This window comes from Wyeomyia smithii, chromosome 2 (assembly GCF_029784165.1).
Source record: "Wyeomyia smithii strain HCP4-BCI-WySm-NY-G18 chromosome 2, ASM2978416v1, whole genome shotgun sequence".
Lineage (NCBI taxonomy): Eukaryota > Metazoa > Arthropoda > Insecta > Diptera > Culicidae > Wyeomyia > Wyeomyia smithii.
Window position 1 is genome coordinate 157244141 of NC_073695.1, and position 15348 is coordinate 157259488.

The 15348-nt window shown below is 41.1% G+C and overlaps 1 pseudogene; it reads right to left on the reverse strand.

Moving 5' to 3' along the window:
- Positions 1 to 776: 776 nt before the first annotated feature.
- Positions 777 to 2023, reverse strand: LOC129720137 (uncharacterized; annotated as a pseudogene).
- Between the last annotated feature and the right edge of the window lie 13325 nt (positions 2024 to 15348).

The following is a 15348-nucleotide window of genomic DNA, read 5'->3' on the forward strand; positions in this document are numbered from 1 at the left end:
CTGTCTCGTCCAGTACGTAACCTAAGTACTTGAGGCTCTTCCTGTAGAAGACGAATTTTTCAGCGTTGAGCTGTGCGCTCTTTAGTCCACGTGCGACCTCCTCCAAATATACGAATACTTACGGCTCGAGATCAATGAAGATGTGGTTCATCACCCAGGAGCGCGCCTGACTGGCCGTTAATAGGCCAAACGGGACTACTCTGCATTGGAAGTGCCCTCTCTGTGGGATACTGAATGCCGTTTTCTGTTTCGACTCGTTTTCTAGCGGTATTTGCCAGAATGCCTATTCCAAATCAATCGATGACAAGAACCTAGATCCACTCAAATTATTCATAATGGAAGCAATCTGGGGAATGGGCATACGGTGGGTTGGATACCGAATTTGGACCAAAAGTCCATGCCCAGAATTAGAATTGATGGCATGGTTTCAACAAAAAGCATCGGTATTGCGTGGTTTTTATTGCTGTATGATATAGACACGTAGGCGAAAAATGATACTGAGTGCGCAGAGTTGTCTGCTGGTTTAACTTCTCCGTTCACTATAAATTTTTGCAGTCCCAACTCATCCGCCAGTGTGCATAGTGAACTGCCGATTAAACTACAGGTTGCGCCACTATCCAGCAGACCCCATATCTGCCGACGTAACATGTTGATGTGCACATATGGCCGATTGTCACTATCGTGGGGATTGATTATAATCGATTCTGCTCTACAGAAAGCGAGGATATTGAGGAGTGAGGGAACATCAGTTTTAGTTTTGGGAGAGCTCACAGCCTTTATTGAGGGTCCTCCCATCTGCGGTTTCCCGACTGCTGTGAAACATTACTGGAATCCAGCTGCTTCCATCTTGAGATGCAAGCTTCGCAGTTGCGAGTGGTACATCCTTTTTTCCCACAACTGTAACAGAAGAGGTATAGTTTCTGGTTGAGACAGTTAGGATAGGTATGGCCTGGATTTTCGCATTGCCAACATATAATGGTTGACGCCAACTCTCTTGAGCGTTGCTCTCCATTACCTATGTTCTGTGAGTTTGTTGTTTGCCTATCTCGAAAATTGTTCTGCAAGCGCACCGCGTTCACTTCCTCCGTGACATTTGCAGCTGTCTCGTTCCGAAGAGCGATATCCTGTTGCAAGGCTTCATGCTCTCGACTCTCCTGTGCATTCCAATCGTCTTCCCCTTCTCGGTTTAGTTCCATCATGTTGAGTTGAGCTGTGTGAAATGTTGTCGGTTCAAAGATTGACGGCTAGGATTTTCTGTTCTGTTTGTTGCCGCTCGCTGAAATGAAGATGTTTCCTGTTTTGGCCAATAAGTGCGTGGTGTCAAAGACGATCTTCCTCTGATTACGATACGATCGAGATACTTCGAAGTCTTTGCATACCACTACTAACTCTTTAATTGACTTGGCTCGGGAAGCAGCGGCAATCGGTGAATAACCCGGGTTCAGGTGAAATTTTACGATGAACAGTTTCTCGGATTCTGATATGGCTGGTTCCACTATTTCAAAAGCTGCTATCAGGTCTCTATTAAACGATGTGAAAGATTCGTTAGGACCTTGGAACCGTAAGTACAAGTCTTGCTTAATGATCTCTAAATAGTTGGGCGGGAGAAATTCTTGCTAGATTTCTAATCTGAATGACTTCCAGCTGGTAAGATAAAGATAGGAACGTGTGTACCATTGAAGAGCGCGTTCTTCAAGAGATGTTTGATTAACCGGAGTAGAATTTGCTTATCAATTCCTTACGTGTCGGCAAAAGTGTTGACTTGGTTAAGAAATTCACCCAACTGTATAATGTTAGGTTGACCAGAGTATTCAAAGGACCACTTGTGAACCGGCTGCGTGAACCTTGCTGAATTTCGCATTTGTCCACCTGACCTCGGGGTATATGGTCTATTTTGAGATCGCAAGAAGCGCATAAAATCGTTCCTGAGGTCGTGTGGTAACTGATCTACTCCTTGTATCGAATGCAGTGGGATCTGTCCTGGATGATCCAGCGGCCAATTTACGCTAGGGGGAAGATTCATCGTGTTATCTTATTCGGCTAACGATAGGATGCTGTTGAGATTGGTCCTGCTGACGTTGTTGCAGTAGTCCCATTTGGTTTTCCATTTGCTGTCTCTCTGTCCTTTCCTGCTGTAAGAGGTGTTGTAGCTTCTCTTGTTGTTGTTGCCTACATTGTTCCCAGTATTGACGTTCCCGTTGCTGCTGCTGCAGCATTTTTTGTTGCTCTTGGTTTAAGTCTTGCTTTTCGTCCTCCAGTTGTTCCTGCGCCTGTTGACTGGGTTCTTCGGGTTCTCCTCTACCCGTGAGAGGTCGCTCAAGGCAAGTCAATGCACAACACGCACTAAGCACTTAGGATTACTTGCTAATACAAGATTGAATGAAGTAGGCGACTTAAAAATAAACACTGTGAACAATGATCATGTGGACTTATATCTATTGTTAGATATACATACAGTTTATCTCTCCATTCTCACATCTACAATGGTCTTAAATAGTAGTATCGATCGGGGCTTAAATAGTAGTATCGATCGGGTCTTAAATAGTAGTATCGTATCGGGGCCCCGTGACACGACGTTAACCGCACTCCGACCGCCGCTGTCGATCTATTGTCGCGCCATACACGCCCGTGCCGGTTACTCTGGCGCTGAAGGCACCACCACCGTCTCGCACCGCTTCACTGCTGCTTCAGCACCCGGTACCGTACTGCCCTAGAGTGCCGTCTGCAAGTCGTTGAAAGCGCGAGGCCTCGCGCCCGTTCTCCGGTCAACCGACCCGCTAGGAACGTCCCTCGAGCTCGATCTGATGGCCCAAAATTCCCCTGGGATTGCTAGTCTACGCTTGATCACGTTTTGGCCTGCAAATAAAAAGCCCTCTGTTGAGGCATTGATCGTTATTTTCGCATTCGGAAGATCCTCGTTGTGGAGCAACTGTACCTGTTGAAGGCCTCCTATGCTTGCCTAATGGTACTCGATCGATGTGCCTGCGCTGATAGTTTTCAATGTGCTCGCGAATCCTGACTAGCAGACCAAATCGCGTTGGATGATGCTATACTTGGACCGTAGTGATAGGAATCGCTTGAGTTGAGCAAGTGGTTGACGTGTCGCGGTGTGATTTTTTGTATTTTTTATATTTACGATAATTCTTGCTGGGGCGAGCTCAAGCTTCCAGTGAGATGCCAGTGGTTTTAGTGAGTTTTTTCTACTCACTTAGGATCGGTCAACCACGCGACTACTTTTTATCCTCTATACTGAGCTAATGATCCGCTTTGGAGCCGATGAGTGTAGTTATGGTGCGAGAGCGGAAACAGTTTGCTGCTATGATTGATCTCGTGCGAGAGAACGAGCCTTTTGGCTCTAGATCATGCAGCCGACGACCTAAAGTTGTGTGGTGTGCATTCTAAAATTGTTGCGTTATTTTGTCGGCATAATCTCGAATTGTAACACGCTCTCCAACTTACTGTTCAACATCGCTCTTGAAGGTGCAGTACGAAGAACAAACGTGGAAAGAAACGGTACGATCAGCACGAAATCTCACATGCTTTTTGTTTTGCGGACGACATCGATATCATCGGTATCAACCGTAAGACCGTGGAGGAGGCCTTTGTACCTTTTAAGAGGGAAGCAGCGAGATTGAGACTTGTCATTAACTCTTCCAAAACGAAGTACATGGTAACTGGCAGAGAGCGTGGGAGTCCCCGTGGCATTGGTGCTGAGTTGGAGATAGACGGGGAACGATTTGAAGTGGTTGACGAATTCGTTTATCTTGGTACGCTAGGAACATGTAACAACGATATGAGCCGTGAAGTGAAACGACGAGTTGCAGCTGCGAACAAGGCCTTCTACAGACTACGTAACCAGCTAAGGTCCCGTAGTTTGTAAACTCGCACAAAACTAGCGCTGTATAGGACGCTAATACTCCTGCTGGCCCTTTACGGACATGAAGCATGGACGCTGAAGGAAGCTGATCAACGAGTGCTCGGAGTTTTTGAGCATAGAGTTCTGCGATCGATACTTGGCAGTAAACTAGAAGACGCATGAACCACGAGTTGTACCAGGTATACAAACATGCTGATAAAGTGAAGGTTACACAGCGGGGCAGGCTTCAGTGGGCTGGAAATGTGGCCAGAATGCCTGACGAAAGAACCGCCAAAACTATCTTTAGTAGACAACCAAGAAGAGGCCGCCCAAGTAACAATTTAAGTCGTATTGCATTCTTTTAGCGGTTTTCATGACCAATCTCGCAAAATTGCTGTTAAAACTAAAAATAGTATCAGAACCTCCTGATAACCGCTATAAGTTTGCTTTACAGCCAGGTGGCCCACCCTTGCCAAGCTTATTGAATCAATTATAAAAATGGCAATAAAACTACTTTGAAACCACATGGAAAGAGTACCGCATACTATAAGCAGCTGGCATTACCTCTTTAAGAGCGCAATAAGTTTGGTTGCATTATTGCGCTCTGCTACTTGCCACAATAAGTCCAAATCAACTTTTCATTGCTTGACAGCAACCGTGATAAGTTGATTTGTTGTGCCGTTCCTGCACACACACCAGAACATCACGCCACTTTTTTTAATAAGGAAATCTCTCGTCGCGGGAGAAATGTTTTACCTGTGTTGGTTATCATCGTGCAATCGATTTTATTTGATGGTGTTATTGTAGAAAGATAAGGAATAAGGAGGGGTTTTTGGTAGGTTTTGTAGCTCTCAAGCATATGCGCATGAAATTTTGTCGTGCATTTTGAGATCATAGGCGTTTAAAATTTATGCGCCATCAAAATAGTACGGGCTTACAAAAATGATCTCATTGTTAGCAAAAATGAATTGAATTGTTTCAGCTCAGTTTTTCAGAAAAAAAATCTAGCCGTGTTCTTCAGGTCAAAGTGTTACGTCATACAGTGGCAAGTGCTATAGTAAATGTTGAACGAAGGCGAGAGGAAAAGGGTCGAAGAACCTATATAAAGCTAAGTATTCTGCTTTTATTCGTTCAATTATTGTTTCATATAACTAGCGCCAGTTAGAATTAATTGTTTCAATAAGAAAGCGCTAGAAAGATAATTCTAATTGGAAAATTTTGCTGTAACGCATTGTCTGTCTGTAGGGATGTGCAAGTTGTTACGTGTTAAACGATATTTCTTCTATATATACACAGAAAAAAAAATTATTTTAATTTTAAAAGTTAAATAAATCTACAAGCAGTAAGTGTTATGTTTAGTTTTTGCGTTTCATGCGTCTCGTGGAGCAGTGCAGAAGAGGACTGGGTGCACTGCTGAGCGAAACGGTGTTTTTTTTTAATTGTGCGTGTTTAAAATATTAAAAACTTATTTTTGATGAGTTGCAGAGCGGGTTAACGAGAATAATTGTGTTAAAAGTGAAGATTAGTGATGTAGTTTACTCAGCAAGTTGAAGTACTTGCCAAAGCTTTGCAATAAAGTGTAGAAAATACTATTTTATCCAGGTGCAAGGCAGCAAGACGCAATGGCGGCGGTAACGACAGATAAGTAAAACTGTATCTTACACAGTACAGAGAGGTGCTAGTTTTATTCCCTACCAAAGGAGATTTTATAATCCATCGTTTACTTATATATTATATAGTATTTTATATGTATTATCATAATTTTATCGACCTCGCGAAACCCATAAATGCTAAGGTGAGCCCAATTCTTTCCAACGTGACGGATGCTAGCGTTTTCCAATAAGATCCACCGCTGTGAATTTTCCAATAAGATCATATTCATTATCTCACTCTCACGCGATGGCTATTCAAGAATGAGAGGACTGTATTATTTAGGTGACGACGGTGAAAGAGATCCTAGTGCAGTCTCTCCTTTTCCCACGCATGGACAACATAGCAACTTAGTTTGCTTCTTTTAACATTAGTGTGGCCTAGATCAGTTATTCAGGAATACCAGCAGCGATTCCAGATCTGCTGATTTTTTTTATTTCACTTTTACGAAATACCAACCCACATGAATAAGTTTAACTCGGTCGATAAATATCGCAATTGATCTAATTATTACGTGATGTATTCTTTTCAAAGTCCGCGTATGTCGAAAGACGTCTTCTGTTTTGAGAGGAAGGGGGATTTTAATCAGGTAAATATTGGAATGATTCTGGTGGTGGATTTCACCTAACCAGAATCTTATGCTTTATTATTCGATTTTTCTAGCTTTTGAATAATCGTTTTAAATACTATTTCTTAATTATGACTAGTTTGGCTTTTTTCCGCAAATTTGAGACTACGTTTTGGCAAATATGTGTACCTGCATTTTTTTTTAATTTTTGGGGCTCTGGATGCACAGAACTTTGCCAATTTTTGTATTTAATAGGCGACTTTTGCGTAGACAAATAAAATTAATCGACCTAAAACGCCGCGTCCCTACGCGTCCACATTGGTAGGAAGGAATAGAGCGGTCGTGCATGAATTGGTCTCAAATCAGGAAATCGCTTTTTAATAACAAACGAACGTCGTTAGTCGATCTGTTAAGCAGAAAGCCAGATGTCCGGGTGACCGAGTATCTAGAGACTACGCGTCGATACCTTCCATGAGTTCGTGTTTTATACAGATAGATTATCAACGCGATATAGTTGTCGGTATAATCTCACCGAGACATCGAAAGTGGCGAGACGTTAACGTGGATAGAACTTTTGTAGCATTCGTAACATTGTGTAGTCGGCTGAGATAAATCAATGGGATATTCTTTTCGGTACTTACTAAATGATTTGCTAAGGAAAAATTCGAATATTTTAGTCTGTCTCAATTTAGTCGCAGGTACGGATTCCTCGCATGCTTTTTTTTACCGTGGTATATCAAACAGAATGAGTTCGGATCGCGTAATAATTTTCGCGGAGGTTATTTTGAACTTATAGGCGCGATATTTGTTATTATGAACCCGGTACTCGAACTCAGCGCATCGTTTACCAAAACGAAACCTGCTGCAAACCCTACCCTTTTCTCCAACATCCCAGTGATTTATCGTGGAAGTGCAGAGGCGTTCTCGGCTTCCAATAAAGCGAGTATCACGTCAACATATTCCTATACACATTCCTTCTTTGACCTGCATTCGGATGCGGCCGGCACTGGTATTGCCTAATATAAAGATTAAGGTCACCAGTTTTTACACATCGAGGATGAATGATAGTCCCAAGTATCATCCGTTGGTTCTCTGTGTAATAACAGCTGATCTGGCAATAACGGAGTAGCAACCGCGGGCGGTCAATCATGCTCATGCTCATGCTCAAAAAAATCTAGCCGTGTTCTTCAATACAGAGATAGATCAAAATCAACTTAGGATATTAAATTTATTTGTTAGTCAGACGACGATTCGATTTTCGTTTCAAGATTATAAAAAGTTTCAAAAATATCAATATGGCGCGGTTGGTAATTAGTTGGCATTTTTCGTAGCCGCAATAAGCCTAGTTCAATGATATATAGGTTGTAAGGTGCGGCAAAGGTTGGATGCCTGTATTATTAGAGAAAAATATGGTAAATCCCTGGGGCCTAGACAACTTTATTTTTATGAAAAATCTGACATCACACCGACGATAATGAGGAATCAACAAACTTTGATATAAATAGAGAGGTGCACGAAAAATGCAACGATACATACTTAGTTTAATTGAATATTGAATATCTTTCGAAATATATCAATAGTGTCTTGCCCCTACCTTATTTTTAAGGACGCATAATTTAACGACATAGGAAATTATTTTTAACCAAAACAAGACAAACTGGCGATAAAATTAAAAAAAAAAACTACCGAAAAGTACTAAGTTTGCTGTGTTACCTTATTAGATTTTTGGAGTTCTACGTCATCAATGTTTACAAATGCGCTGCAAGATGCTCTAAAGCATTTTACACACATCTTACGGAGACTGCGATAGAATTCTGCATCACACTAAACCAACTCAGCCGCTTTTGTCTCACCTTTATGTATATCATTGCCTGCATATATTTGTTTACAAGTTTGACAGGTTAAAACTGGGCATTTGAATGACCGCAATAAAACTGGTTTCTATGTTATATGACAGCAAGCTGGAGTGGTTTTATGGGGCAATAGATAGTAATAATAAAACCAATAATAAAGCAAAATCGCATTGACTCTTGCCGGTTTTATTGGAAGTTTTATTAGAGTTTTATTGACAGCTATCAGTGTTCATTACGACTTGCTATTTTTGGCAACGGGTTTAACCGCCATAAAATCGTTGATAATATTCATTGCTGTGATAAAACCGTTAGAAAACCAAGCAGCTATGGAATTGTTACTTGGGCGTCGACTTCGTGGTAGACCTCGATCGCGATGGATGTGCGCGGTGGAAGAAGATGAACGATCTGCTGGTGTACGAGGAGACTAGAGAACGGTTGTCCAAGACATAAGAAGCTGGACATCTCTAATTCGTTCGGCCCTAGACCGGTATTGGGTAACGGGGGTAGTTTGGCCCATCCATGAACATTTTACGCATTGTATCTGATAAATTTAATAAATATTAGAAAATAATGTATACATCATTGACATAACATACTTTTGATGCATGCTGCATTGTAGTTTTCGGCAAATATTGACTCTAAGTAGCATTATTTCCGAAAGCTATTATAACAAATATGTATGTAGGGTAACGAGGGTATTTTGGCCTACATGCATATTTTGGCCCACCCGTTAACATTTTACACATTTTATCTGAAAAAACAATGAATATAAGGTAACTATGCATGCATCATTGAAAAAACACATTTTAGAATCATACTACACTATAATTTTCGGCAAAAAACTGACTCTAGTTAGCATTATTTTGGAATTAGTTCATACATATTCTAGGTCATGGCTGAGTCAACCTCAAGTCAAGAGGAAGTGGTAATATACAAGTTAACGTCCGAAAGCAATTGTAACAAATACATATGTTTTTGAAACAATTCGTTGTTGTAGTAACATCAATAAATTATCATAGAAACAGTTTGTATACACTAACAAGTTGGAAAAAGTTAAAATAGTAGTTTAAGGCATGGCCGAAATATGTTTGTCTTTTTCTAAAGCGATCATATTTTGGCCATGCCAAGTTTTAACAGCCATTCGGCCATTGCGCGCTAAACAAGAAGCAGCTTGTGACAATTTAATTTATCACATTCAACGATATGCAGTTTGCTGAGAATGTCTGTCAAACCGCATTCAAACCCAATCTTTTCATTTTTAGATGCCTGAAATCTAAAAAAATTCACAGTAGAAGGATGTCCTCCTCTTACCTACTATTTCTACTCTAAAAATACCGATGATGATCTTAAATATAATTAGTCCGAAATATTTCCATACACGGCTCCAAATATAGAGGTGGGCCAAAATAAAAATGTGGTGGACCAATTATGTTTTTTTTCACAACATTCATTTGACACGGCACAAAAAATATGTTTTTAATACTTCGTGTTCGTAGAAATTTTGATACTTCTAGGATATTTTTCAATATATTGCATTGTTGAACGATGTATGTTAAAAAAGACACTTAGCTCTTAAAAATGGTACAATAGAGTAAGTATTTACGTTGAAAAATTGTGTTTGTTTTTAATACATTGTGCGATCACTTCTTAAAGCTGGTCAAAATACCCCCGTTACCCTAGTAATAATAATAAAATATACTTTTATACTCTAACAAGTGGAAAAAAGTTAAAATAGTAATTTGAGGCATGGCCAAAATATGTTTGTCTTTGTGTAAAGCGAACACATTTTAACCAAGTTTTGACAGCTCTTTGTTTACCATTGGGCCGTTGCACGAGTTAAGTGCTTTGCACCACACAGGAGTGTGACGACGACATGGAGCGGAGCAGCAGTGACGCGATGGGCGATCGGTACATTCTTGTGTGTAAAAGAACAGAATAAACACTTGTTGTCGGACCACCGAACTGTTAGCACTTTTATTTTTTCTACTCACCGTACCGAAAAGTTAACTGGCGCCCGAATAGGGACCGCCACTTGTGGAATAGAATAAGTTGATCAAAGTGATAGTGCCCCTTCTAAAAGTACAAAAGCACTAATCAACCGCTGACGCTGACGGCGGGACACTGGATATTTCCGATCGGTGATAGAGGCCTTAGTAGCAGAAGCAAACAGGAGAACTTCGACCCACCTGCCCACCGTTACCCCAAGAAGAGCGGTCAACTACGAATGGAACCGATGGGTGAGTTAATTTTATTTTATATCATTTCAACAAGTGCAAAAGTGTTTATTATTTTAGATAATTTTGAAAAAAAAAATAAATCTTTCATTTTTTGTATCTTTTCAAAAATGTAAAAGTGTAAACCAATTTAGAAAATTTTGAAAATTTGAATCTTCTATTCTTATATCAGTTCAAACAAAAAGTGCGAAAGTGCTAACTACTTTAAATAATAAAAAAAGTATTACTAAAACCATGGCTGAACTACTGACCGCGGCTGAAATATCTGCTATCAACAACTTTACGAACGTTGGCAAACTGAGCGACTTCGTTCGGGACTTGCCAAAATTTGACGGTAAACCGACGGACCTTATTAGTTGGGTAACCGATGTAGAAGTTATTTTTGACCTTCATAAGGATCTCCCACAAAATAGTGTAGAATACGGTTTGCTTCAACGAAGTATACGCCGAAAAGTAGTCGGAGAGGCAAGTGACGTCTTGAACTCCAACAGTATACTTTATAACTGGCCAAACATAAAAAACACATTACTGCTATATTACCGTGACAAACGGGACATCCAGACGCTAGACACAGAATTAACCAACATTAAGAAAGGACCCAACGAAAGCCTTGCCACATATTTCAGTAGAGTTAATGAACTGCTTTCGACTATTGTTGTTCAAGTGCAAACCGATGAAAACATGTACGAAGCGGCCGAATCTCATATTAATTATTTCAGAAAAAAGCGCTAGACAGTTTTACTCGTGGGTTAGAAAGACCACTAAGCGTACATTTAAAATCTACAAATAAAGAACTTTGAGTCAAGCGTATCAATATTGTTTGGACTATTGTAATATGAACGCTCGTGATGCTTCATTCAGAAATGAACAATTTAATCACCCTCTACCGAAACCACGAGAACTTGATCTTAGCTTAGCTTAGCTTAGCTTGACTGACTGCACATATCAATGGTTGCACTCCGTGATTGATCCGAATCAGTAAAACTGTACCGTGAATCAACTGAATGGGGTTGGGAGTGACCGACCATTCTCATTGTACAAGTTTTAGTGACTCAATACTTTAAAGGATCAATAACGACGCCGGCCACGTCCTTGCAATCAGGTGGGAAAAGGAAAGGGATGTTAGTGTGACCCTTACTATTTGGAGACCGTGTTTACCTCTGCATCTCCACAAAGGTCACAGGAAGGAGGTTTTTGTTAGTAGGGGAGGGCTCGTTGGATCAGGATAAGTGATAAGTATCAAATGTTGGATTTGATAAGTGTCAAACGGTGGTTTATTTGTGTTTGTGCGTAATGATTTGTCGATTGATGTTTGTCTAAACAGATTTGAGGATGGTTTACATCACATACATTACAAGTTACGCTCTTCGGGAAAACAAATAGACTTTCATGTGATATATAGACCCCCATCCTATGCCGTTAGAAGCCTTTTTGAATATTTTGAAAGTTTTCTATCCAAACTCAGCGGAAAAGAAGATTGCATCATAGTCGGAGATATGAACGTTTCAACAAATTTACTTTCGAACAACGTCGTGCGCGAGTATCTGAGATTGCTGACGTCATACAATGTCGCTGTTACTAATTCATTCACAACAAGACCTGTTCGCGGGAGTATTCTCGATCACGTCATCAATCCCACTTGCCAATACCGTCGTTAATGAAACTATTGACAACGATCTAAGTGACCACAGTTTGATCGTGTCCTCGTTTGCGTTCTTTCAGAAGCTGATCACAAAAACTCTGCAAAAATAAATTGTAGCCCACTCTCGTCTAAGTCAAATGTTTATTCAGTTTTACGGGACGCTACCTGAGACTTTGACGGCTAGTGGAAAGTTATCTCGCGTAGTTGAATGTTACAACATTTGTCTTACGCAATGCACTAAAACTGTTACTGTGCAAGCGAAAGTGAAGGGGCATTGTCCTTGGATGTCGCTAGAGATTTGGAAACTAATTGGTATGAAAGAGCGTTTGCTGAAAAGGCACAGGAGATATCCTACTGATCAGCACACATCCGAACTGCTCGATCACGTTTCGAAATTGTTGCATCAAAAGAAAACAGTCGCGAAGCGTAACTACTACTATAACTTAATCGAAAGGGCTAGTCAAAAAGACGCTTGGAAAGTTGTTAACGACGTCATCGGGAAAAAGCACAACCGAAAGGAACCCATTCATATCCGAGTGGATGCTACTACTACCATCACCGATGAGCGTTCTGTTTGCTCGGCGTTTAACGAGTTTTTCTGTGATATTGGAGCTAACCTGGCAGCCACAATTAAAAGCGATAGGAATATTGAACGGTTTTCAACTCTAACCCCGCACCCAACCTCATTTTTTCTCACTCCAACTACGGTTAACGAAACAACAATTCTGATAAATGGTCTTAGCACGAAAAAGTTTGCAGGACCCGATAAAATACCACCAATGTTTGTAAAAGATCATCACCCACTATTTGCTGAACTGCTAACTAAAGTCTTCAATGAAATAATAAACACTGGTATTTTTCCTGATTGTTTGAAAACTGCCCGTGTGATACCTGTTTTCAAAGGCGGTGACCCAAAAGAACTGAATAACTACAGACCCATATCTTGTTTATCTGTTCTCGACAAGATCCTGGAAAAATTATTAGTTACGCGGATAGGATCAAGCACGTTAAGCGCTACATGCGACTTACTGGAAGATATATATGACTATCTTGATAACAAAAAGCTGGCGGGAGCGGTTTTCATCGACCTGAAAAGGCGTTCGATACAAAAAATCATGCACTTCTTATTAGGAAGCTTGAGTTTTTTGGTGTTAGAGGAGTTTCAAAATCTCTAATTGGAAGTTATCTCACTGATCGCCTGCAGTTTGTTGCATTGGGCAATAGTTGCAGTGATGAACGGTTCATTAGAACCGGTGTACCGCAGGGTAGCAACCTTGGCCCGATTCTTTTTATTTTGTTCATCAAAGATATCTGCAAACTGAATTTGGAAGGTAGTCTCTGTTTGTTTGCTGACGATACATCGATCTTTTACAAAGGTACCCAAAGGCCAGCTGTTCAGCGGCAGATGGAACAAGACCTAGTTCTTTTGCACGATTACTTCATATCCAATATGCTGTCCCTAAACTTGCGGAAAACAAAATATATGTTTATGCACTCGCCATGGAGACGGATCACACCTCATTTACCGCTTGAAATTCAAGGACAAGAAGTCGAAGAAGTTCGAGAATATGTTTTCCTGGGGCTTACACTTGACTCTACTCTAAGTTGGTCCGCCCACATCCATCGATTAAAGATGAAGCTGAGCTCCCTGTGTGGTGTTTTGCGTAAAGTGACCTCGTTTATTCCGCAAAAATGGCTGTTGAAGCTATATATATCGTTTATCCACTCCCGGCTGCAATATTTGGTTGCTATTTGGGGTTCAGCCTGCAAATCGAATCTGCGCGAACTTCAGGTCATTCAAAACCGTCATTCCTCGAAGGATGTGTGTATGTGTTATCGACGCTAGAAGAAGTTTGTTTTTATCTCCGTTTAAATAATTGTTTTATAGTGTAAATTTAACCGTTTCAACCAAAATTTTGGTAGTACGCATTCATTAGACTGCCGCGTTCTAAGAGACAGTGAAGTTAATACATTTTGAGACGTGTGATAGTGATTTTGCTGCAATTTTTATTTCGCTTTCCGTGCTGCCACCGGCTGTATACTGTTCATTTCGCTAACACAATAGACAATAGCGGCAATGGATACGAAACTGTGTGGAGCTTGCCAGCTGATTGTTAATGATCTGGAACCAGTTCGCTGCGGATTTTGTGATACATATTTCCACATCAGCCAAAAATGCTGTGGATTCAATAATCGCGCTCACAAGGAATTGTTTGCTACTGGGCAAGCAATGTTTTTGTGCTTGTTGTGCAGAGACGAATTGCAAGGCAGAAGCATTCGTTCATATTTGGCTGATAAAACCGAACAAAACAGTGCTCCCCCGTCTAATACAAACGACATATCAACACAAATTTATCAGCTGCACAAATTCGTTGAACGTTTGAGCCAGAAAGTGGATTGTTTGTCATTAGACCGTGCTCAACCGGAACCGAATATTACTCCGAGGCCACTTAATACAGCGAAATGGCCTAGCTTAGGTGTAAAGCGACGTCGAGGAAATAACGGAACGCCGGTACGTGTTGCAGTTGCTGATCGCGGGACGAATTCAGTAGATTTGAGCGGACTATCAGTGCCATTTATCGTTCCTGAAGCACCGCCACCTAAATTCCGGTTGTACCTTTTGGGATTTCAACCACTAATAACTGATGACGATGTATGTCAAATTGTTGCTCGCTGCCTGGACAACGAAAAACCATCTGATGTTGTCAGATTAGTTCCAAAAGGAAAGGATATCGGAACAATGACATTTGTATCATACAAAATCGGTCTCCCCCCTGCCCTGAAACAGCAAGCTTTATTGCCTTCCTCATGGCCAGAAGGCATACTACTTCGTGAATTAATTGAAAAAAACTCGAATCGCGGACTGAAAGTGACCGGCAATATACACGCACTCAGCCCTGCAGTTCATTCTTGAGTAAACCGCCCAGCGACTCGTACAATGGAAACCTTTGCGTTTCTAATCTGCTGACATCCTCTTCAAATGCTACTATCAACTTGTTGGACCCGGGACATCCTTTAACAGGCATTATGGAAGCCCCTTATCCGACCGACACAGTCGCGCTGCCTACTGATTTTCATTCTCGACATTGTCCCGATCCTGTGTTCGGTGACGGAGACGGGGTCTTCCAGCCTGCATCGCCAGGCAAGTATAACTGTACATCTGAGCTTCCGGTTCCTCATGCTTTTTCACGTTCCAGTGCGTTGGTCAATGAATCTGTTCCTCGTGTAGCTGATATGCGGATCTATTACCACAATGTGCGTGGGCTGCGCACTAAAATCGACTCATTTTTCCTAGCAGTTTCTGAAGGAGATTATGATTTAATTGTGCTTACCGAAACATGGCTCGATGACCGTATCTTCTCAGCGCAACTTTTTGGGAACCGCTACACAGTTTTCCGGAACGACCGATCTCGTCTGAACAGCCAAAAGACGCGGGGCGGAGGTGTCTTAATAGCTGTTTCAGTGGAGTTGAGTTGTCGCATCGATCCTGCACCTGTTTTCAACACTGTCGAGCAGTTGTGGGTGATAGTGGAAACGGCAAATAG